This window comes from Pongo pygmaeus, chromosome 12 (assembly GCF_028885625.2).
Source record: "Pongo pygmaeus isolate AG05252 chromosome 12, NHGRI_mPonPyg2-v2.0_pri, whole genome shotgun sequence".
NCBI classification, from domain to species: domain Eukaryota; kingdom Metazoa; phylum Chordata; class Mammalia; order Primates; family Hominidae; genus Pongo; species Pongo pygmaeus.
In genome coordinates, this window is record NC_072385.2 from 91,254,109 (window position 1) to 91,278,913 (window position 24,805).

The 24,805-nt window shown below is 41.5% G+C and overlaps 1 protein-coding gene and 1 pseudogene across 2 annotated transcripts in view; both read left to right on the forward strand.

Annotated features, from left to right (window-relative positions):
* KCNG3 (potassium voltage-gated channel modifier subfamily G member 3) overlaps positions 1-24,805 on the forward strand; it is a 51,894-nt gene that overhangs the window by 24,146 nt on the left and 2,943 nt on the right. The gene's annotated exons all lie outside the window — the stretch shown is intronic.
* LOC129030746 (voltage-dependent anion-selective channel protein 1-like) lies at positions 5,680-6,656 on the forward strand (annotated as a pseudogene).

A 24,805-nucleotide genomic window follows, 5' to 3' on the forward strand; every position in this document is an offset into this window, starting at 1 on the left:
TCTGAGAAAATTTCCAATATCGTCTCCAAGAGCATAAAGATTCTTTTATATTTTCTTTAAAGTTTTAAATATATTTATAAATAATTTACTTAACTTTTACATTTCAGATTGAGTCTTTAGTCCACCTATTATTATTTATGTGAGGAATTTAATTTTATTCATGTGGATAACACTTTCCTCAGCACTACAAAATAGTCCAGTATGTACTTCACTAATCTGAAGAGCCTCATTTGCCATTTATCTTGTTTCTGTGGTTATGTGGATCTACTTCTAGGTTCACTATCCTATTTTTTTTTTTTTTTTTTGAGACAGTCTTGCTCTGTCACCCAGGCTGGTGTGCAATGGCGTGATCTTGGCTCTCTGCAACCTCCGCCACTTGGGTTCAAGCAATTCTTCTGCCTCAGCCTCCTGAGTAGCTGGGATTACAGGCACGCACCACCACGCCTGGCTAATTTTTGTATTTTTAGTAGAGACGGGGTTTCCCCATGTTGGCCAGGCTGGTCTCCAACTCCTGACCTCGTGATGCAGCTGCCTCGGCCTCCCAAAGTGCTGGGATTACAAGTGTGAGCCACCACGCCCGGCCCGCCATCCTATTAATTCCAGCATCAACACTATACTGTCTTAATTACTGAAATAATATAATCAGCTTATTAATTACCATGTAAACCCTTCTTGGGAATTTTGATCACATTACACTAAAATTTTTTGCATTAAATTTATGGATTTGGAGAGTTGTCTTTTTTTTTTTTTTTTTTTTTTTTGAGACGGAGTCTTGCTGTGTCACCCAGGCTGTAGTGCAGTGGCATGATCTCGGCTCACTGAAACCTCCGCCTCCCAGGTTCAAGCAATTCTCTGCCTCAGCCTCTGGAGTAGTTGAGATTACAGGTGCCTGCCACCATGCCCAGCTAATTTTTTTGTATTTTTAGTAGAGACGGGGTTTCACCATCTTGGCCAGGTTGGTCTTGAACTCCTGACCTCATGATCCACTTGCCTCAGCCTCCCAAAGTCCTGAGATTACAGGCGTGAGACACTGCGCCCAGCCTGAGAGTTGGCATTTTTACATTATTTAGTTTTATTATCCATGAACATAGTATATAATTCCACTTACTCCACTATTCTTTAATGTCTTTCAATAAAGTTTTATGATTTTCATCTAAAAATTATTTTATATCTTTTGTTAGATTTATATCTAGGTACCTTATAACTTATGTTGCTATTGCTAATTATATCCTTTTTAAAAATTATAATTTCTGCCTTTTGCTGATATAGCTGTACAGTTGATTTTGTACCTTCATCTTACTTGTAGTAGTATAGACTGTCCCTAATTTATGATGGTTCAATTTAAGATTTTTTGATTTTATGATGAGTTTTTTGGAATTTAACTTCATTGTATGTCAAAGAGCACCTGTACTTTTCATTTATTCTAATAATTCAAAGGGTCTATTTTTGTTGTAATGTAGACAGTGATACTATCTGGAAATAAAGACAGTCTTTGCAACCTTTATAATACCTTTGTCTTGCTGCAGTGGCTAAACCCTCTAGAGTTGTACTGATGAGAAATGGTGACAGCTGGCATTCTTGCCTTTTTATTTTTATTTTTAAATGCATTTTTGGATCACATTTGCTAATTTATGTAGAATTTTTGCATCTGTGTTTCTAAGTGAGATTGGCCTACAGTTTTTCTCTCTTGTACTGTCTGTCTGGGTTTGGTATCAACATTTCAGTAACTTTTTTTTTTTTTGAGACAGGGTCTCATTCTGTCACCCAGGCTGGTGTGCAGTGGCATGATAATGGCTCATTGCAGCCTCAACCTCTCCAGGCTCAAGTGATCCTCCCACCTCAGCTCCCCAGTAGCTAGGACTATAGGGGCATGCTACCATGCCTGGCTAATTTTTGAATTTTTTGTAGAGACAAGAGTTTCGCCGTGTTGTCCAGGTTGGTCTTGAACTCCTGGGCTCAAGCAGTCTGCCTGCCTTGGTCTCCTAAAGTGCTAGGATTACTGTTGTGAGCCATCACACCTGGCTCTAATTTTTTTTTTTTTTTTTTGAGACGGAGTCTCCCTCTGTCACCCAGGCTGGAGTGCGGTGGCGTGATCTCAGTTCACTGCAACCTCCACCTCCTGCGTTCAAGTGATTCTCCTGCCTCAGCCTCCTGAGTAGCTGGGATTACAGGCATGCGCCACCATGCCTGGCTCAGTTTTGTATTTTTAGTAGAAATGGGTTTTCACCATGTTGGCCAGGCTGGTCTTGCACTCCTGACCTCTGATGATCCACCTGCCTTGGCCTCCCAAAGTGCTGGGATTACAGGCGTGAGTTGCTGCGACTGGCCTTTCACTGACTTTTTAAAATGAGTTGGTGACTGCTTTTTTAATTATTTGGGATAGTGTTATATAAAATAGGGATTATTCATGCTTGGTATGTGATAGAACTTGCCTGTAAAATCATCTGGACCCGGTATGCATCTTTTGGTGAATAGATGTCAAAGTGTAGATTCAATTTTTTTCATGATTGTAGGACCATTCAGTTTTTCCAGTTACTCTAAAACTGAAAATTTTGGTCTGATTCATTTTTCTGGGAAATTGTCCATTTCACCTAAATTTTCACATTTATCTTCATGGAGTGGTTTAATGTATTTTTATGTTTTTATAAAAGATCTGTTTTTGGCCGGGCACAGTGGCTCCTGCCTGTAATCCCAGCACTTTGGGAGGCCGAGGCAGGCGGATCACCTGAGGTCAGGAGTTGGAGACCAGCCCGGCCAACATGGTGAAACCCCATCTCTACTTAAAATACAAAAATTAGCTGGACGTGGTGGCGGGTGCCTGTAATCCCAGCTACTAGGGAGGCTAAGGCAGGAGAATCGCTTGAACCCGGGTGGCAGAGGTTGCAGTGAGCCGAGATTGCGCCACTGCACTCCAGCCTGGATGACAAAGCGAGACTCCATCTCAAAAAAAAAAAAAAAAAAAGGAAAAGTATTTGCAGTTTTTGCCACTAATTCCTATGGCAAAAACCACAATTAACTTTTGTACCAATCTACCATTCTGTACTCCCACCAACAGTACACAGTCGTGTGTCGCATAACGACGGGAGATGCTTAGGAGATTTCTTTGCTCTGTGAACGTCATAGAGCGTCCTCACACAAACCTAAATGGTACTGCCTGCTACATACCTCACCACTTAGGCTGTATGGTATAGCCGATTGCTCCTAGGCCACAAACTTATGCAGAATCTACTGAATACTGTAGGCAGTTATAACACAGTGGTAAATACTTGTGTATTGTATTTCATGTTTTTGTTTTTGTTTTTGTTTGTTTGAGACAGAGTCTCTCTCTGTCACTGAGGCTGGAGTGCAGTGGCACATGATCTTGGCTCACTGCAACCTCCGCCTCTTGGTTTCAAGCGATTCTCCTGCCTCAGCCTGCCAAGTAGCTGGGATTACAGGCAGGCACCACCACGCCTGACTAATTTTTGTATTTTTGTTAGAGACAGGGTTTCACCATGTTGACCAGGCTGGTCTCAAACTCCCGACCTCAGGTGATCTGCCTATCTCGGCCTCTCAAGGTGTTGGGATTACAGATGTGAGCCATTGCGTCTGGCTTATTTGTGTATTTAAACATACGTAAACAGAGAAAACGTATAGTAAAAATGCAGTATTATAATCTTATGGAACTTCTGTCATATATACGATCCATTGTTGACAGAATTGTCATTATGTGGTGTATGACTGTATATGGTTTCAGTTACTTCACAAACTTGGTGTTATTGGTTATACAAATTTTAGTTATTCTGTCTGGAGTGTAGTAATATCTCATTGTGGTGTTAATTTCTCTGATGACAGAGTTGATCATCATTTTCATTAGCTTATTGGCTTTTTACATAATTTTTTATGTGAAATGTTTGTCCACATAGTTAGCCTATTTTTAAAAAAATGGGTTATTTTTGCTATTGAGTTTTAGGAGTTCTTTGTACAATCTGGATACTAGTCCTTTGTCAGATAAATGTGTTGTGAATATTTTCCTCTAGTTTTTTGGTTTGCCTATTCATTTTCTTAGTGGTGTCTTTTACTATACTAAAGTTTTAAATTTTGGTGAAGTCTAATTTATTAGTATTTTCTTTCATGATTACTACTTTTTGTGCCCTGTGTAAGAAAGTTTGCCTACTTGCTCAGTCACAAACATTACTCCTGTGTTTTCTTCTAAAATCTTTATAGGCTGAGGACAATGGCTCACTCCTGTAATCCCAGCACTTCGGGAGGCTGAGGTGGGTGGATCACTTGAGCCCAGGAGTTCAAGACCAGCCTGGGCAACATGGTGAAATCCCATCTCTGCTAAAAATACAAAAACTAGTTGGGCGTGGTGGTGCACACCTGTAGTCCGAGCTACTTGGGAGGCTGAGGTGGGAGGATCACCTGAGCCCGGGAGGTAGAGGTTGCAGTGAGCCATGATCGTGCCACTGCACTGCAGCCTGAGCGACGGAGCCAAACCCTGTTTCAAAAAAAAAAAAAAAAGAAAAGAAAGAAAGAAATTAAATACTCTTAAAAAAATAAAATCTTAAAGTTTTCACTTTTAAATTTAGTACTACGCTCATTCTCATTCATTTTTGTGTGTGGTATGAAGTAAGGATAGTAATGCATTATCTCTAATTGTTAAAATCAACATACCAAATATATCATTTTGTCCTAAATATTCCATTAGACTGATAAAACGGTTGAACTCTCTAATGATTAAATTTTTTTGTACCATTAATTTAGTCAAACAACATATTTTCTGAGTACCTATTAAGTGCCATGATTAGGCAATATAGTGTTTTTTGTTTGTTTGTTTTTTTAAAGACACACAGCCCTACTTGCTTCCTAGCTGGAGAGACAGACGGCTAAATGTACAACCACTACACGATGTGCTATGCGCACTGCTAGAGATAAGCACTGGCTGCTGTAGGAACATCAGGGAGAAACTCAGCCATGCTAGTGGACCTAAGATAAGGATTCCCTGGGGTGGTGATCCTTGAGCTCAGACTTGAAGGCCTGGTTGATGCTGGCCAAGAAGGGAGGCTAGATGTGCAAAGGCAAGAGACGTGAGAAGACTGGGGACTGTGTTACTTTCCATTAGTTGAAGCAGATGGTACAAGGCGGAGAGTGGCAGATCTGAAGCCTTGGATGATAACTCATGCATTTTAGCTCTTATCTATGGAGAGTTAGGAGTCAGCAATACCTCAGTACTCAGAGTATTCGAGTATTGCTGCTTTTAGTACTGTGAATGTTTTTGTATTCATGACTATAGACTAAAACACTTATCTTATTGTTTCAGGAAGACCTTATAGTCTAGATACTTTGAAATATCCCTACTTTGTTTAAATCTCTTGTTTTGGCCAGGCTCAGTGGCTCATGGTCTGTAATCTGAGCACTTTGGGAGGCCAAGGCAGGTGGATCACTTGAGGCCAGCAGTTCTAGACCAACCTGGGCAACTTGTTTTAATGTACATATTGGAAACTTTGTGTGCGTAGAAGTATCATTGTCCTGATGTTTGCAGTGTGTACCTAGTACACAGTAGTTAAGTAAAAATAACCTGAGTTGAGCACTGGACACATTAGTTACCTGTTGTTAGGAAATAGCAAATAATGATATCAGAATGAACTACCTCACTTTTCAAAAATGTCATTTGTTGAGGCAGCCCCCGCTGCAGCCACCACCGAGCCTGCCACCACCACTGAGCCCACTGCCACCGCCTCTAAGCAGAAGATGGTTATGCCTCCCACGTACGCTGATCTTGGCAAATCTGCCAGGGATGTGTTCACCAAGGGCTATGGATTTGGCTTAATAAAACTTGATTTGAAAACAAAATCTGAGAAGGGATTGGAATTTGCAAACTTAGGCTCAGCCAACACTGAGGCCACCAAAGTGACTGGCAGTCTGAGAACCAAGTACAGATGGACCAGATATGGCCTGACGATTATGGAGAAATGAAACACTGACCACACAGCGGGCATGGATTGTGTGGAGGACCAGCTTGCATGTGGACTGAAGCTAACCTTTGATTCATCGCTTCTCACCTAACGCTGGGGGAAAAAAATGCTAAATCAAAACTGCTATAGGCAGGAGCATATCAACCTGGGTTGCACCGTGGATTTTGACATTGTTGAGCCTTCAATCTGGGGTGCTCTAGTGCTGGGTTATGAGGGCTGGCTGGCTGGCTACCGGATGAATTTTGAGACCACAGAGTTTTAAGAGACCCAGAGGGACTTTACTGTTGGCTACGAGACTGATGAATTCCAGCTTCACACTTACGTGAATGATGGGGCAGAGTTTGGCACCTCTGTTTCCCAGAGGTGAATAAGAAGTTGCAGACTGCTGTTAAGCTTGCCTGGACATCAGGAAACGGTAACACACACTTCAGAACAGCAGGCAAGTGTCAGATGGACCCTGATGCCTGCTTCTTGGCTAAAGTGTACAACCCTAGCCTGATAGGTTTAGGGTACACTCAGACCGTAAAGCCAAGTATCAAGTTGATGCTGTCAGCTCAGCTGGATGGCAAGAACGTCGATGCTGGTGGCCATGAGTTTGGTCTAGGACTAGAATTTCAAGCACAAATGAATACTGTACAGTTGTTTAATTTTAAACTACTTTTGCAATATAGCTACCTTCAGAATTTAATGTATCTTTAACATATATTTGAGATGCAAGTATTGCTAAATTTCATGCTAGACCTCCAGGTTAAAGATGATTCAAAGAGTGCTACCTTTTCAGACATACAGAAGAAACCCAATTCCAAAAAAGGCCCTTTTAGCTGTAGACTTGGGGGGAATTTGGTAGCCCTTCTAGAGATGCCAGGTTTTAAAAAAATCTTGCAGTGGCTGCAAGTGGAAGATGATTATGTATTGAATAAATGAATGAAATGTGAATGAAATAAATGAATGAATGAAATAAATAAATGAATGAAATAAATGAATGAAACTGTGACTTCCTGATAAGTGAACCTTGATTTCCTAACCCCAGTTGATCAGAGGCTCATTGCTTCATGGTGTGTACAAATTCACCTGACAAAGACTTTTTAATTGTTATTATTTATTTGTTTATTTATTTTTGAGACAGAGTCTCACTCTGTCACCCAGGCTGGAGTGCAGTGCTGTAATCTTGGCTCACTGTAACCTCTGTCTCCTGGGTTCAAGTGATTCTCGTGCCTCAGCCTCTCCAGTAGCTTGGATTACAGGCACGTGCCACCACGCCTGGCTAATTTTTGTATTTTTAGCAGAGACGGGGTTTAACCATGTTAACCAGGCTGGCTCCAACTCCTGACCTCAAGTAATCCAAAGTGCTGGGATTACAGGCATGAGCCACTGCACCCGGCTAAGGGACCTTTTTAGACAGGTCTTCATGACCTGTTCCCATCCCAATCCTTCATCACCTGTCTTATACCAAAAGGTCTGCAGGGTGTGATAGCTGCTGCTTTTCTACCATTTTGGGGTGGAGAGGGTGGATCTGATGAAGCCAATAATTCAGGACTGAATTCCTTCTCTTGTTGTGCTTTTTTGCCCTTGCAGCAGAGTATGAAATAGCTTTCAGGAGCTCCAGCTATAAGCTGGGGAGAGGTTGTGTGATTGTAATCACATGGTGACAACACTTAGAATCTAAATTGGACTTCTGTTGCATTCTCACCACTCAATTTATTTTTTAGCAGTTTAATGGGTACATTTTAGAGTCTTTCATTTTGTGTGGAATTAGATCCTCCCCTTCAAGTGCTGTAATTAACATCACTTAAAATAAAACTTGAATAAAATATTGAAACCTCAAAAAACTAAAAATATCATTTGTTGAAATTCATCTTCCCAAGTTGTTCTGTAGATAAAAACTATCTTGAAGCCAAAATGGTAAAATACTATTAAAGAAAAGAATTGTTATCACTTTTTGTAAGGTGATCTTGTTTGAAAAGGTAGATCTTGATATCCTTTCTAGTCTCATAATTCTTTTACTAATGAACTGCCAGTTAAATAAAAAGGGAATAGAACCCATGTGGTAGTCATATATGGAATGGGAACAGATTATTGAGATTGATCTTCTTGTAGCGTTATTTAGGCAAATATATGCACACTGGGGTGGTGGTGAAGGTGCAGGAAGGGATTGTGGCACCTGAAGATTAAGGGGGCCCACCCGGAGTGGAGAGTGTGGCAGAGGGACTGCAGGTGCTGTCAGGCCTTGGTTTCCGGGGCTGTCATCTCTGGAAAGTTTGTAGCAGTGAGAGTCAGAACCACAGATTTTTGATCTCTTTGCTTGTATGCGTATGTCCCCTAAAGCATGGTAGTCTTCTGAAAACACACTCCCTGGCTCTGGTGAAGAGAAGTGCACCCTGATTTCTGGGTCAGTCAGAAAGAGATGATGTCTCTGACTCTCGAGAGCCTCAGGCAAGGCGCACACAGAAACACCTCTGGTTTGTCCATGGAGCCGGTTCAAAGCTAAGGAAAAAGCAACCCGAGTCCTTTATTAGAGGGTAATGAACACGACCACTGATGCATGGGATGGATGAAATTTTTTATGTAAATTAGCTCCTAGAAGATGATGGCTACCTTTTTTTTTTTTTTTGAGACAGAGTCTTGCTCTGTCACCCAGGCTGGAGTGCAGTGGCATGATCTCGGCTCACTGCAAGCTCCGCCTCCCGAGTTCACGCCATCCTCCTGCCTCAGCCTCCTGAGTAGCTGGGACTACAGGCGCACGCCGCCACGCCAGGCTAATTTTTTGTATTTTTAGTAGAGACGGGGTTTCACCGTGTTAGCCAGGGTGGTCTTGATCTCCTAACCTTGTGATCCGCCCACCTCGGCCTCCCAAAGTACTGGGATTACAGGTGTGAGCCACTGCGCCCGGCCTACGTTTTTATCAGTTAAGAAAATCAAAGGAATAGTCAGAGTGGCCATTTTTTTGTTAGATGTTTTGGGGTGCCTTTTGTTTTCTTCACTTGCCTTTCCGTTTAGGGGAAGCCTAAACACTGGGCAGTGGCCCAGTGTCGTGCACCTGTTTAATCTGTGTAGGGCATCTGCTCACATCCGTGTTTTGTTAACTTTTTAAATGTAATTGCTTTCACTTCATCAGGTATCCGGCACTTTCCTGATTTTGCTTTTGCCAAATTGAATCGCCACTTTCTCAAAGAAGCCTTCCATGGTCTCCCAGATGAAGAAAAACTTTTCTTCTTCTGAACTTAATGCACATCAATTATAGCATTTATTACTTTCTACGTTCTATTTTTTGAGTTTTTAAGGATTGGATTGTTGTTAGGGAGGGTATATCTTACCCTTTGCTAAGTCGCAAACTTTCAGTCTGTTTATCTTCTTTTTAAAATCCTTGTATTTTGAAATGATTTAATTATTAATTAATTAGTTAATCGATTTATATTTAGAGACAGAGTCTTGCTTTGTTGCCCAGGCTGGAGTGCAGTGGTAGAAATATGACTCACTGCAGCCTCAAACTCCTGGGTACAGGCAATTCTCCCACCTTCTGAGTAGCTAGGGCTACAGGTGTGCGCCGTCGTGCCTGCTATTTTTTTTTGTAGAGATGGGGGTCTTGCTATGTTGCCCATGCTGGTCTCATACTCCTGGCTTCAAGAAGTCCTCCCACCTCAGCCTCTCAAAGTGCTGGGATTACAGATGTAAGCCACCTTGCCTGGCTTAAAATAGTTTTATACTTGCAAGAAGTTGCAAAAACAGCACAGAGAGTTCTGTTTTATCCTTCATCTGGTTTCCCCAATGATAACATCTTTTTTTTTTTTTTTTTTTCTTTTTGAGATGGGGTCTCTCTCTGTTGCCCAGGCTGGAGTGCAGTGGTGCGATCTTGGCTCCCTGCAAGCTCCACCTCCCGAGTTCACACCATTCTCCTGCCTCAGCCTCCCGAGTAGCTAGGACTACAGGTGCCCGCCACCATGCCCGGCTAATTTTTTGTATTTTTAGTGGAGACAGGGTTTCACCGTGTTAGCAAGGATGGTCTCGATCTCCTGACCTCGTGATCCACCTGCCTTGGCCTCCCAAAGCGTTGGGATTACAGGCGTGAGCCACCACGCCCGGCCGATAACGTGTTACGTAACTATGCTTAAGTTCTATCTTTAGTTTATCTTTATACACCTCTCTGTGGCTCTGTAGAGCCTGACATGCAGTAGGCACTCACTCATGAGCTTTGTTGCATGGTGAATGAATTAATGGGCTCCATGGGCTTACAGCCACATCCAAGTTAATATGTTGTCATCCCATCCTGACTTGAGGACATTGCATCATCCTGGCTACAAGTGACCTGTCTCAGGAGACTCAAGACTGAAGCCATGCACATTTCGTGCCTCCTTTGTGCCCATTAGTTGACTTGCCAGGCAGGGAGGGTGAGAAAGGACTCTGGGATAAATGCCCACACTCTGGGATTTCAAAATAAGACATGAGGGAAGTAGATGAGGATGTGGAGCGGGGCAGAACTGGCTTTGGGCCAATGGTGAATGGGGCAGGGTGTTTGGGGGGTCATAATACCATAATACCATTCTGTCTTCTCACTGTCTCTATTTTTTTTTGAGACGACAGAGTTTTGCTCTTGTTGCCCAGTCTGGAGTGCAGTGGCGCGATCTTGGCTCACTGCAACCTCCACATCCCGGGTTCAAGCGATTCTCCTGTCTAAGCCTCCCGAGTATCTGGGATTACAGGCGTGTGCCACCACACCCAGCTAATTTTGTATTTTTAGTAGAGACGGGGTTTCACCGTGTTGGTCGGACTCGTCTCAAACTCCTGACCTCAGGTAATCCACCCACCTTGGCCTCGCAAAGTGCTGGGATTTCAGGCATCTGGCCATTCTGTCTTCTCTTGTATGTTGAATGGTCTCAGTTCTTCATCTCTAAAAGTTTAAGAAACAAAAGCCTACCACACTGACATAATATCAAAACTATTTCTTCCTGAGATTCTTTTTTTTGTTTGTTTTTTTAAGTAATGGGGTCTCCTGTGTTGCTTCTTTCTGAGGTTTTAGAGTCTGTCTCTACAAGCTCACGCTAGCGGGACAGAGCTCCTTGCAAGACACTACCTCAGGCTACACTGCAGACACTACAATGCACTTAAGTCATGTATTTGGGTTGAATATTGAATTATGCTAAAAGGAGTCAGAGAAGATAAGGGTTATTTGTAGTAATTGCCTGTAATTTCTCAAGAAACAGACTTTGATGGAGATTTATATATGATGGATAGCCCCTGTCTTAGCAGGACAGGTATTGTTGCCTTTGCATTTGCAGTCAGGAACTTGGTTGTTTCTTTGTAGAGGGTCATCAGTAACTGTTTCCCAATACAGAGAGAATGTGGATCTAGTACCTCTGTTGCCAAAACAGAGGACAGAGGAACCACAGAGGGTAAACTGTGTTTAGGAGGCAGAGGCCAGATTCCTCAGGCAAGGGCGATAGCCCCATGTTCTTGTCTGCTAAGGGAAAGTGAGAAAAGCAAAGATGGAGGTGATTGCAGGAAAAGAGATCCGGTGGAATAATAGCAGCCCCTTAAAAACTGTGGGAGGAGCACAGTTCTCTGTGGCCAATCCCAATGACTTTGAGAGAGTGAACTTTTCATTCATCATTATCGTTGTCCTGCCACATATCCTAATGAAATGGCCGTCCAAATGTGAGCATGAGGAAACAAAATAGTATCAAGTGAGGAACGTAAAAATTAACACATACATTGACTGTAGCTATATAGGGACATCCATGAATCCCAGGCGTGATTCAAGGTATGACTTAGTCAGTGAGTACATATATTTTGTTTGTTTAAAATTTATTTATTTATATATTGAGATGAGGGGTTTCACTATATTGCTGAGGCTGGTTTTGAAGCCTGAGCTCAAGTGGTCTTCCTTCCTCAGCTTCTCAAGTAGCTAGGAGACTACAGGTGCTTGCCACCACACCTGGCTTTGTACATTTTTTTTTTTTTTTTTTTTTTTAGAGATAGAGTCTCAGTCTGTTACCTGGGCTGGAGTGCAGTGGTGTGATCATAGCTCACTGCAGCCTCAAACTCCTGGGCCCAAGTGATCCTCCTGCCTTGGCCTCCCAAAGTGTTGGGATCACAGGTGTGAGCCACTGCTCCCAGCCTTGTGTGTGTATGTGTGATCTGCCTGCCTCGGCTTCTCAAAGTACTAGGATTACAGGCATGAGCCACCGTGCCTGGCCAGCCTTGTAAATATTACTAACCTGCCATTTATTATCTGTGTGACATGATCTAGTTACTTCTCTCTCTTTTTTTTTTTTTTTTTTTGAAACAAAGTCTCTGCCGCCCAGCTGGAGTGCAGTGGCATAATCACAGCTCACTTCAGCTTCAACCTCCCCGGGCTCAATGAACCCTTTTACCTCAGCCTCCCAGGTTGCTGGGAGTACAGGCGCGTGCCCCCATGCTTGGCTAATTTTTTTTTTCTTCTGTATTTTGCAGAGATGGAGTTTCGTCACATTGCCCAGACTGGTCTTGAACACCTGGGCTCAAGCAGTCTGCCGTTCTTGGCCTCCCAAAGTGTTGGGATTACAGGCATGAGCTACTGCACTTGGCCACTAGTTAATTAATTCTCTTTGGCTTAGTTTCCTCATTTGTAAATGGAGATCATAACAAAACCTATTGCATACAGTTGTGAGAATTAAGTGAATTAGTATGTAAATCTAAAGAAAGATGTTTGGAACTTGAATAAGTGTTCAATTATGTGTTTTAATTTATTATTGATCTAGATTGGAAGATAAAGAGGTACGAATGGTATAGATTTTTTCTCTGTAAGATAAAGTGTGTAAGAAAAAAAATCATGTTTTTTTTCTTTCAAAAATCCCTACTTTTTTCCCATTTAACCAGTTGTTGTGGAGAAAACTCTTATAAGGACATGAAAGACTCTAGGTAATGAAGTGGCTGTTGATGTGCAGTTTGCTGGAAATTTTTATTGTGCTTTGTGTTATTACATTTTACATGCCTGTTAGAAATGTGATTGGAAATGCTTTGTACATTTAAATCTGAAGGCTTGGAGTAAGAAGGGTAACTTTTCCTTTTGTGGCACTCCTGGGGTTGTTAAGGCTGATTTAAGCTGCTGATGACTCGATTGTGGTGATTACTCTTCTAGTTGGGCGTACTTTTTACTTTCTTTTAAAATGTTTTTAAGTTGGACTTCAACTGAACTCCTTTTGTAAATGGAAGGCTCTGAGCTCAGAGTTGGTTTGCAGTAATAATAATAATGGTCACAAGTCTTTTTTTGTGTGTTTGTTTTTTGAGACTGGTCTCACTCTTGCTTAGGCTGGAATATATGGTGCGATCATGGCCCACTGCAGCCCTGGGCTCAGGTGCTCCTCCTTAGCCTCCCAAGTAACTGGGACTGCAGGCATGCACCATCATGCCTGGCTAATTTTTGTATTTTTTGTAGAGACAGGGTTTTGACATGTTGCCCAGACTGGACTCGAACTACTAAGAAGATTACTCAAGTAATCCTCCTGCCTTGGCCTCCTAAAGTGCTGGGATTACAGGTGTGAGCCACTGCACCTGGCCATATTATTTTTGGAGAGGTTAAAAAATGATTGCAGTCTATGCCTTTCATCTTATACTGATGTGTCAATATTTATGGCTTCAAAGAAGTTATAAATAAATTTCATTTTTCCCTGCCAAAACTGTTAAGTTTTATCTTAAAATTCTATTCCAGTGTAAATATGATTAGTAAGTAACAAAGTTATTGGGGTTTGGATTCATATAACATTTCCTTATTTTATATTCTTATACATTATGATATTGTACTGTATTTAAAATTTACTATATATTATTTTAAATGTAATATAATTATATATGCACATATTATAGGTATTTAATAAATATACGTATATAATTATTATTTTAGGTGGTTTTCTGTGTTGGCCTATTGCTTGTGTAATTCATTTAGCTTTTTCAAGTTAGCTGTTCAGATTCAGCTTTCAGCTATACATATATATATATATAATTTTTTAATTTTTAATTTTTATTTTTTTTAAGAGACAGGATTTTGGTCTGTTGCCTAGTCTGGAGTATAATGGTACAGTCATAGCTCACTGCAGCCTCAAGCTCCTGGGCCCAAGTGATCCTCCCACTTCAGCCTCCCAAGTAACTGGGACTACAGGCACATGCCCCACACTGGCTAATTTTTTGAAAAGTTTTAGTAAAGATGAGATCTGACTATATTGTGAGATCTCACTATATTCCAAGATCTCCTGGGCTCAAACAGTTCTCCTGCCTTGGCCTCCCTAAGTGTTGGCGTTACAGACGTGAACTATTGGGGCCAGCCACAGCTGTTTTTTGTATTAATTTTCATAGTTGTCCTTGTAATATTAAATTTTAATCAGGTTCTGTTTGGTGTTAATGACAGGAACAATCTCCTTTAATTCTTCTGAGGTAAAGCAGAATGTAAGTCAAAAATTAATTAATGTCAAAGTCAGTACTGTTTTGTTTTTGTTTTTCCATTGACCCCATGGGTAGTGTGGCTGAGCAGTCTAACGTGCTGGGCGTGGTGGCTCACACCTGTAACCTCTACCACTTTGGGAGGCCAGGAGTTTGAGACCAGCCTGAGCAACATAGTGAGATCTCAGCTCAACAAAATATAAAGAACATAGAAAATAAAAAAGTTCTGTATTAAGGCTCTAGCCTTCTTGGGGGCGTAGATTTGTATTCCATCACTGCTCATATGTCTGCTCTTTAAAATTGTAGTAAAATATACATAATATAAAATTTACCATCTTTACAATTTTTAAGTATACCATTTAGTAGTGTTAAGTATAATATATTCATATTGTTATGAAACAGATCTTCAGGGCTTTTTCATATCATCTTGCAAATCTGAGTGCTGTACCCATCAAACAACTCTTCTCTTTCACCTTTTCCCAGCTGCCTGTTCTTACTTTTTGTTTCTGTGAATTTGACTAGTTTAGATACCTCATATAAGTGGAATCACATTGTATTTGTCTTTTTGTGACTGGCTTATTTCACTTAACGTAATGTCTTCAAGGTTCATCCATGTAACAGGATTTCCTTTCTTTCTTTCTTTCTTTTTTTTTTTTTTTTTGAGGCAGAGTCTTGCTCTGTCGCCCAGTACAATGGCACAATCTTGGCTCACTGCAACCTCTGCCTCCCCAGTTCAAGTGATTCTCCTGCCTCAGCCTCCCGAGTAGCTGGGATTACAGGCACCCACTAGCACGCCTGGCTAATTTTTGTACTTTTAGTAGAGACGAGGTTTTGCTGTGTTGGCCAGGCTGGTCTTGAACTCCTTATCTCAGGTGATCTGCCCGCCTCGGCCTCCCAAAGTGCTGGGATTACAGGAGTGAGCCACCACACCCAGCTATATTCCAATTTTAAATTCAGTATTAAATTCCAAATAGATTTCTTTATTTATTCTTTTGTCAGTGGACGTTAAGGTTGCTTCCACATCTTAACTATTGTCAGTAATGCTTCATTTGTATTTGTGAAAGTGTGTGTGCAAATATTTCTTTAAGACCCTGCTTTCAATTATTTTGGATATATACCCAGAAGAGTGATTACTTCAGCATGTGATAGTTCTGTTTTTAATTTTTCAAGGAACCTCCATAGTGGATGTACCCTTTTACAATCCTACCAACAGTGCTCAAGACACCTGTGATTTTCTGGTGTGGTTTTTTTTTTTTTGTTGGTATAGTAGCCATCCTGTAGGTATAAGGTGATATCTCATTGTGGTTCTGATTTGCATTTTTCTGATGATTAATAATGTTGGGCATCTTTTCATATGCTTATTGGCCATATTAACTTTGGAGAAATATCTATTCAAATCCTTTGTCCAGGACAGTCTCTTCAATAAATGGCGCTGGGAAAACTGGACATCCATATGCAAAAGAAACTAGACCCTTTATCTCACTATATTAAAAAAATCAAATCAAACTGGATCAATGACATAAATCTAAGACCTCAAACTATGAAACTACTACACGAAAACATGGGGGAAAATCTCCAGGACATCTGAGTAGGCAAAGATTTCTTGAGCAATACCCCACCAGCATAGGCAACCAAAGCAAAAATGAACAAATGGGATCACACCCAATTAAGAAGCTTCTGCACAGCAAAGGAAAGAATCAACAAAGTGAAGAGACAACCCACAGAATGAGAGAAAATATTTGCAAACTACCTATCTGACAAGGGATTAAAAACCAGAATGTATAAGGAGCTCAAACAACTCTATAGGAAAAAAAATCTAATAATTTGATTTAAAAATGGGCAAAAAATCTGAATAGATATTTCTCAAAAGAAGACATACGAATGGCAAACAGGTATATGGAAAAGGTGCTCAGCATCATTGATCATCACAGAAGTGCAAATCAAAACTACAATGAAATATCATCTCACTCCAGTTAAAATGGCTTTCATCCAAAAGACAGACAATAACAAATGCTGGCGAGGATGTGGAGAAAAGGGATCCCTCGTACACTGTTAGTGGAAATGTAAATTAGTACAACCACTATGGAGAACAGTTTGGAGGTTCCTTAAAAAACTGAAAATAGAGCTACCATATGATCCAGCAATCCCACTGTTGAGTGGGTGTCTACCCAAAAGAAAGGAAATCAGCATATCAGAAAGATACATGCACTCCCATGTTTGTTGCAGCACTATTCATGTTAGCCAAGATTTGGAAGCAACCTAAGTGTCATCAACAAATGAACGTGGCCAGGCACGGTGGCCCACGCCTGTAATCTCAGCACTTTGGGAGGCTGAGGCAGGCTGATCGCCTGAGGTCAGGAGTTCGAGACCAGCTTGGCCAACATGGCGAAACCCCATCTCTACTAAAAATACAAAAATTACCCCGGCATGGTAGCATGCACCTGTAGTCCCAGCTACTTAGGAGGCTGAGGCGGGAGAATCTCTTGAACCCTGGAGGCGCAGGTTGCAGTGAGTCTAGATCACACCACTGCACCCCAGCCTGGTTGATAGAGTGAGAATTCATCTCAAAACAAAACAAAACACACACACACACACACACACACAAACCCAGATGAATGTATAAAGAAAATGTGGTAGTTATACACAATGGAGTACTATTCAGCCATAAAAAAGAATGAGGTCCTGCCGTTTGCAACAACATGTGGAACTGGAGGTCATTTTGTTAAGTGAAATAAATCAGGCATAGAAAGACAAACTTCTTGTGTTCTCACTTATTTGTGGGAGCTAAAAATTAAAACAATTGAACTCATGAATATAGAGAGCAGAAGGATGGTTACCAGAGGCTTAGAAGGGTAGCAGTGGTGGCGGGGAAGTGGGTATGGTTAATGGTTAAAAAAAAAAATAGAAAGAATGAGTAAGACCTAGTATTTGCTAGCACAACAGGGTGACTATAGTAAAAAAATAATTTAATCTTACATTTTAAAGTAACTAAAAAAGTATAATTGGATTGTTTGTAACACAAAGGATAAATGCTTTAGGTGAATTTGAGGCTGCAGTGAGCTATGACTGCACCACTATGGTGTAGCCTGGGTGACACAGCAAAATTCTGTTTCCTAAAAAAAAATATATATATATATGTTTACCACCCCATTTACCCTGATGTGATTATTATGCATTGCATGCCTGTATCAAAATATCTCATGTAACCCATAAATTATACACCTACTATGTACCCATGAAAATTAAAAATAAAAAATTAATCTAAAAAATCCTTTGCCCATTTTTTAATTGGGTTGATTTTTTTGTTGTTGTTACTGAGTTGCAGGAGTTCTTTGTATATCCTGTACATTAACTCTTAATCAGATATATGACTTTCAAATATCATCTCCCATTCTGTAGGTTGCCCTTTCACTCTTGATTATGTCTTTGTTGTTGTTGTTGTTGTTGTTGTTTTTGTTTTTGAGGTAGGGTCTCACTCTGTTGCCCAGGCTGGAGTGTAGTGACAAGATCATGACTCCCTGCAGCCTTGAACTCCTGGGCTCAGGGGATCCTCCCACCTCAGCTTCCCAAGTAGCTAGGACTACAGGCACACACCACCACTCCCTGCTAATTTTAATTAATTAATTAATTAATTATTTTTTAGACAAAGTCTTGCTCTGTTGCCCAGGTTGGAGTGCAGTGGCACGATCTCAGCTCACTGCAACCTCCACCTCCTGGGTTCAAGCAAATTCTCCTATTTCAGCCTCCTGAGTAGCTGGGATTACAGGCGTGCACCACCACACCCAGCTAATTTTTGTACTTTTAGTAGAGACGGGGTTTCACCATGTTGGCCAGGCTGGTCTTGAACTCCTGACCTCAAGTGATCCACCTGCCTCAGCCTCCCAAAGTGCTGGGATTACAGGCGTGAGCCACTGTGCCTGGCGCCCTGCTAATTTTAAAACATTATTTGTAGTAGAGACGGGGTCTTGCTTTGTTGCCCAGGCTGGTCTTGAACTCCTGGGCTCAAGGAATCCTCTCACTTCAGCCTCCCAAAGTGCTGAGATTACAGGTGTGTGTCACTGCCCCCGGCACAAAAAAAATGCTATTCTAATGTAAACCCTGGAGACCAAATGGTTGACGTATACCATTTAATCTTTTTTTTTTTTTTTTTTTAGTTGGAGTCTTGCTCTGTCACTCAGGCTGGAGTGCAGTGGTACTATCTCAGCTCACTGCGACCTCCGCCTTTCAGGTTCAAGCAATTCTCCTGCCTCAGTCTCCTGAGTAGCTGGGATTACAGGCGACTGCCACCATGCCCAGCTAATTTTTGTATTTTTGGTAGAGACAGGGTTTCACCATGTTGGCCAGGCTGGTCTCAATCTCCTGACCTCAAGCGATCCACCTGCCTTGGCCTCCCAAAGTGCTAGGATTATGGGCATGAGCCACTGCGCCTGGCCCCATTTAATCTTAACAATGGACATTGTCATAAAATCATTTGCATTTCCAAATGCTCCTTTTAGCTTTAAAATCTTACAGATCTGGGTTTCATTACCTGTGTAATTGCAGCTTCTTAGCTGTATGACCTTGGAAAAGTGCTTAACCTTTCAGCCTCAATTTTGTCATCTGTAAAGTGGAGATACTAGGGGAAATACATATTTCATAGACTTCTTGAAAGGGATCAGACGAGATGATGTCTGTAAATTGCTTAGCATAGTGCCCAACTGAAAGGCATCAGTCAGTGGTGAATATTTTTATTAGGCATACATTCATGAACATCTATATGTTTGGACCTCAGAAGAAATCAGAATGGGCTTCAAAGGAATGTGATGTCTCTTAGTATCTTTAGTTTCTTTTTTCCTGCTTAATTTTGCAGAAGTAACCTCCGGGAATACCCAATTGTTTGCTCTTGTGCTTGGTGAACAGTACTCAGTTTTTCAGCAGTTGTCAGTGGTGGCATTGGTGAGAGTGCCATTTGGAAACATGAGGAATTTTGGCAGGCTTGGTGGTGTTTGTTGCTAGAGACTGCCTTGGCATAATTGAAGGTGAAAGTGATGCCTGGGGTTTCTCACTGATTCATCCCTTTGGTGTGGAATTCTGAATAAACTGCATCTAACCTAGGGTGTGGGCAAGCAGAACTCTGAGGACCTCATTACAGATGAGCTTACTTCTTTGAAATTCCCTTACTGAGAGATTATTCTACACCATTTGGATATCCTCCTTCTTAGTCTTAACAACTTTGGCTGCTGCTGGAAATAATTAGACAAAAAATGTTCTGGTATTTTTGGCACAATTGACATTTTTACTCTTCTGAAATTAATAGAATCTTAGGATTTTAGAGCTGGGAAGGTCCTTAGAAGATCCATGTAAATCTGCCACTTGATGGTGAGGCTTGTCCTTCAGAATGGAAAGAGCACAGAACCTCTGACGTCAAGTCCAGTGCCCTTGCTTGTGTCTGGCTAGAGAAGAGACAGAGTATGTTAGCTGGAGAACTGGTACATCTTACCCACAAGCCAATGTCAGGAAACTATTATTATCACTGCTGTGTGCTCCTACAATCCCTTTTAAGTGCACATCTTACTGCTACCTAGTATATTTACCAGTTTACTACCTAGGATAGCAACCAATTTAGAAATCCCAGGCCGGGTGCGGTGGCTCATGCCTTTAATTCCAGCACTTTGGGAGGCCAAGGAGGGGGGATCACTTGAGGCCAGGAGTTCAAGACCAGCCTGGCCAACATGATGAAACCTCATCTCTCTTAAAAATACAAAACTTAGCCAGGTGTGGCGATGAGCGCCTGTAATCCCAGCTACTCAGGAAGCTGAGGCAGGAGAATTGCTTGAGTCCGGGAGGTGGGGGTTGCAGTGAGCCAACATCGTACCACTGTGCTCCAGCCTGGGCGACAGAGTGAGACCCTGTCTCGAAAAAAAAAAGAAAATAAAAAAGAAATCTGAGTGGCTTAACCCAACAGCAGACTTTGTTTTTTTTCAATGATAGTAAGTACTTTAGGTTTTGCAGAGCTATATGGTCTCTGTCATGACCACGCAACTTTGCCATGAAAACAGCCACAGACATTGTGTAAATGAGTGAGCATGGCTGTGTTCCAATAAAACTTTATTTATGGCCACTGAAATTCAAATTTTACATAATTTGTACGTGTCATAAAATGTAATTCTTTAGATTTTGTTTTTTCCCCCAATCATTAAAAAATATAAAAAAATAAAATTTATGTTGGAGGAGCAAGTGCTTACAAACAACCAGGACAGTCTTGAAAAGGAAGAACAGTATCATTCAACTAGACATCAAAACAAAGTACACTCATTTCTTGGTACATGTAGGATGTTGGTTCCAGGACCCCCCACATATACCAAAATCTGCACATACTCAGGTCCCTCAGTGGGCCCTGGGAAACCCAAGTATATGAAAAGTTGGCCATCTGTATAAGCGTGTTTTTTTTTTTTTTTTTTTTTTTAGACGGAGTCTCGCTCTGTCACCCAGGCTGGAGTGCAGTGGCGCGATCTCAGCTCACTGCAACCTCCACCTCCCAGGTTCACGCCATTCTCCTGCCTCAGCCTCCCGAGTAGCTGGGACTACAGGTGCCCACCACTGCGCCCGGCTAATTTCTTGTATTTTTAGTAGAGACAGGGTTTCACCGTGGTCTCTATCTCTTGACCTCATAATCCGCCCACCTCGGCCTCCCAAAGTGGTGGGATTACAGGCATGAGCCACCGCGCCTGGCCATAAGCATGTTTTACTTCCTGCGAATACTGTATTTTTTATCACATTTGGTTGAAAAACAAATTGCCTTTAAGTGGATCCTTGTGATCAAACCCATGTTATTCAGGGGTCAACTGTAATGAAAATTGAGAGTAGCATAGTATAAGATAGAATGGATCGATCAGATATACCTGAGTGAAGTTCTGAACTTTCCGCTCTGGAAAGTGGAAAATCCAGAATTTTACTTAGGTGTGATTGGTAATTTAATGTATGATAAAAGCCACCATTTCACACCAGGGGGGGAAAAATTTAGGAACCATTCTTAGGTTGCATGCCATACAAAAAAAAAAAAAAAAATTAGTGGGAAGTGGGCAGGATTTAGACCCCAGGCTATAGTTTGTCAAACCATGTTACTAAGAAATTTATAGACAAAGGCTCTGGAATCGTTTTGCAAAACTGGTATTTCAAGGAACAATAGTCCTGGCCTGATACTCTGAAGGATATTCCTACTGTTTCTGAGAAGATTAAAGCCTTTGTGAGCAAGGGATGCAGACAGGTCACAGAGCAGGCTGTTAAACATGTGCAAAGATGCTCAACATTGCTCAAAATAAGCTAGCACTTTTCATCTCTCAGAGTGGCAGAGACCTCCAAGTTCAACAATACTTTACATTAGTGAGGCCATGGGGAATAGACACTCCTATGCATTGCCTGTGGGTGGGTAATTTAGTACAACCTCTGTAGGGGTAGCTTGGCAAGATCTATCAAAATTACAAATACATATGTGTCTTCTTTGATCCAGTAATTCCAAGTCTCAGATTTATTCTACAGATATATCTGCTCATGTGGGAAATGATGTACAAATAAAAGTATTCATTGCATTGGCTGGGCTCATGCCTATAATTCCAGTGCTTTGGAAGGCCAAGGTGGGCAGATTGCTTGAGCCCAGGAGTTCGAGACCATTCCAGGCAACATAGCAAGACCTCATCTTTAGAAAAAGTAAAAAAAAAAAAAAAAAAAATTAGCCAGGTGTGGTGGTATGTGCCTTAGTCCCAGCTACTTGGGAGGCTGAGGTGGGAGGATCACTTGAACCTGGGCATTCGAGGCTGCAGTGAGCTGTGATGGTGCCACTGCACTCTAGCATGGTTGACGGGAGCAAGACCCTGTTTCAAAAAAAAAAAAAAAAAAAGAATATTCATTGCATCATTGTTAATGTTCATTTGGTGGACTGGTTAAATAAATCACTGTACATTCAGTGGAACACTGTGTCACCATGTTTAAGAAATGAGGGAGCTCTCTATTTACTGATTTGGAATGACCTCCAAGATATATTAACCAAATGAGGCAGGACAATTAGTGTAACATGCTACTATTTGTGTAAAAGGAGATACATACATATATATGTGTGTGTATATGTATCTGTATATATATATACATGTATATACATATATATACACACATAAGTAAAAATTTTTGTTTCTTTGTACATACATCAAATAGCTCTGGAAGGATGCATAAGAAAGTGATGATATTTGTTGACTCCAGGGAGGGGAAGTGGGTGGCTGGAATAGTGTGAGAGGTGAGACTTTTCCCTTCCCCTTCCTCATCCCTTTTTTTTTTGAGGCAGGTGTGCTGTCTGTCACACAGGTGGGAGTGCAGTGGTGTGATCATGGCTTACTGCAGCCTCAGTCTCCTGGGCTCAGGCAATCCTCCTGCCTTATTTTTTGTAGAGAGGAGGCCTCACTATGTTTCCCAGACTGGTCTTGAACTCTTGGGCTCAAGCAATTCTCTCACCTTGGCCTCCCAAAGTGCTGGGATTACAAGTATGAGCCACCATGCCTGGCCTGAGACCTTTCTTTCTATACTCTTTTTTTTAAAATCATGTGATTTAAGCCATGTGAATGTGAATACCTATTCAGAAAATAAAAGTTAATAAATAAAGTTAATCTTTACAGCCCTGTAAAGCCCTACAATAGGGAAACATGGTTAATTGTATTTATTCATTTTTATGAGTAACGTCAAGTACCACTTGTGTTGTGTGGAATGCACTTTGAGTAATTCTTTTCAAAATGTTGCCCCACCTACTCTCCTCCCACTTACACCAGTTTCTTCTCTCTCCATTGTACTTCTAATGTTTGGGTTTAAGTTAGTGGTGAGAAAGAATTATGTGGAGAAAAACAAGTGATGGTATAATAATTATAAATTTTAATTTAGCATGTTAAAAATTTTGGGCCAGGCATGGTGGCTCATGCCTGTAATCCCAGCACTTTGGGAAGTCGAGGTGGGCGGATCACTTGAGGTCAGAAGTCCGAGACCAGCCTGGCCAACATGGTGAAACCCCCTCTCTACTAAAAATATAAAAAAATTAGCCAGGCGTGGTTGCGCGCGCCTGTAGTCCCAGCTACTTGGGAGGCTGAGGCACGAGAATTGCTTGAACCCAGGTGACAGAGGTTGCAGTGAGCCGAAATCGTGCCACTGCACTCCAGTCTGGGTGACAGAGCGACACTCCATCTCAATTAAAAAAAAAAATTTAAAATGTTAATTAAATTTAAAATTACCTTCAAATTACCGCTCACAGGGTCAGAGGTGTTGAAATTTGATTTTCTCAGCTTTGGGGTTTGTGGCCTGAGGGCTGGGGGCCTAGAGCTCCCAGGATGCTGGCTTCTTCAAGAATCCTACCCGTTGGCTGGGTGTGGTGGCTCATGGCTGTAATCCCGGCACTTTGGGAGGCTGAGGTGGGCAGAACAACTGAGGTAAGGCGTTCGAGACCAGTCTGGCCAAAATGGTGAAACTCCGTCTCTACTAAAAATACAAAAATTAGCCACGCTTGGTGGCAGACGCCTGTAGTCCCAGCTACTGGAGAGGCTGAGGCAGGAGAATTGCTTGAACCTGGGAGGCAGAGGTTGCAGTGAGCTGAGATCATGCCACTGCACTCCAGCCTGGGCAACAGCGTGAGACTTCATCTCAAAAAAAAAAGGAATCCTATCCCTTGACTGCAGTGTACTGTATAAATGCGATTATTTTCAGTGCATGCAGTAATGCAGAAAGGCTGGTAAATATTGCTCTAGGTAAAATGTGGTCTTTTAAAAATATGTGCTGTATAAAAATGATGATGGAACACAAAGTATTTGTGGTCTTTGGGAAAATCCTAGCGGCCATTTTGCTCCAATGTGGGAGTCCTCGGCCTCGTTTCTGCTGGGAGCCTTTTTAGGATAGTTGTGACCTGGTGTGTTCCTGGTGAGGGCACTCACCCAGTGCCCCATAAACTTGCTCGGTGCCAGTGTCTCCCATATAAGCCTGTTGGGAAGGAAGGACGATTCACGTTTTAGGAAATGATCTTGCATTGACTGTAAGTTACCAAGAAGTAGCCCATCAAAAAACTTAGATAGGTCCACATTCTATCGGAATAATGCCCTTCCAATCCAACTCAGAACTGGTATCACAGCTGAGAACCACTGTCCTGCAAGAGTAAGTTAAATTTCATGTTGTGGCCAACTGAGGATAAGTTAATTTCAAACTACCAAATAAGAGAGATATTTTTTAAAAGTATTAGTGACAAGTAAAAAACAAAATTTAATAGTATTGTAGCATAGAAGTAAGAACTTTATCAAGTTCAATTTTTTTTTTTTTTTTAAATTTTTGAGACAGGGTCTCTTTCTGTCATCCTGGCTGGAGTGCAGTGGCACAGTCATGACTCACTCTGGCCTTGACCTTCCCAGGCTCAGGTGATCCTCCCACCTCAGCCTCCCAAG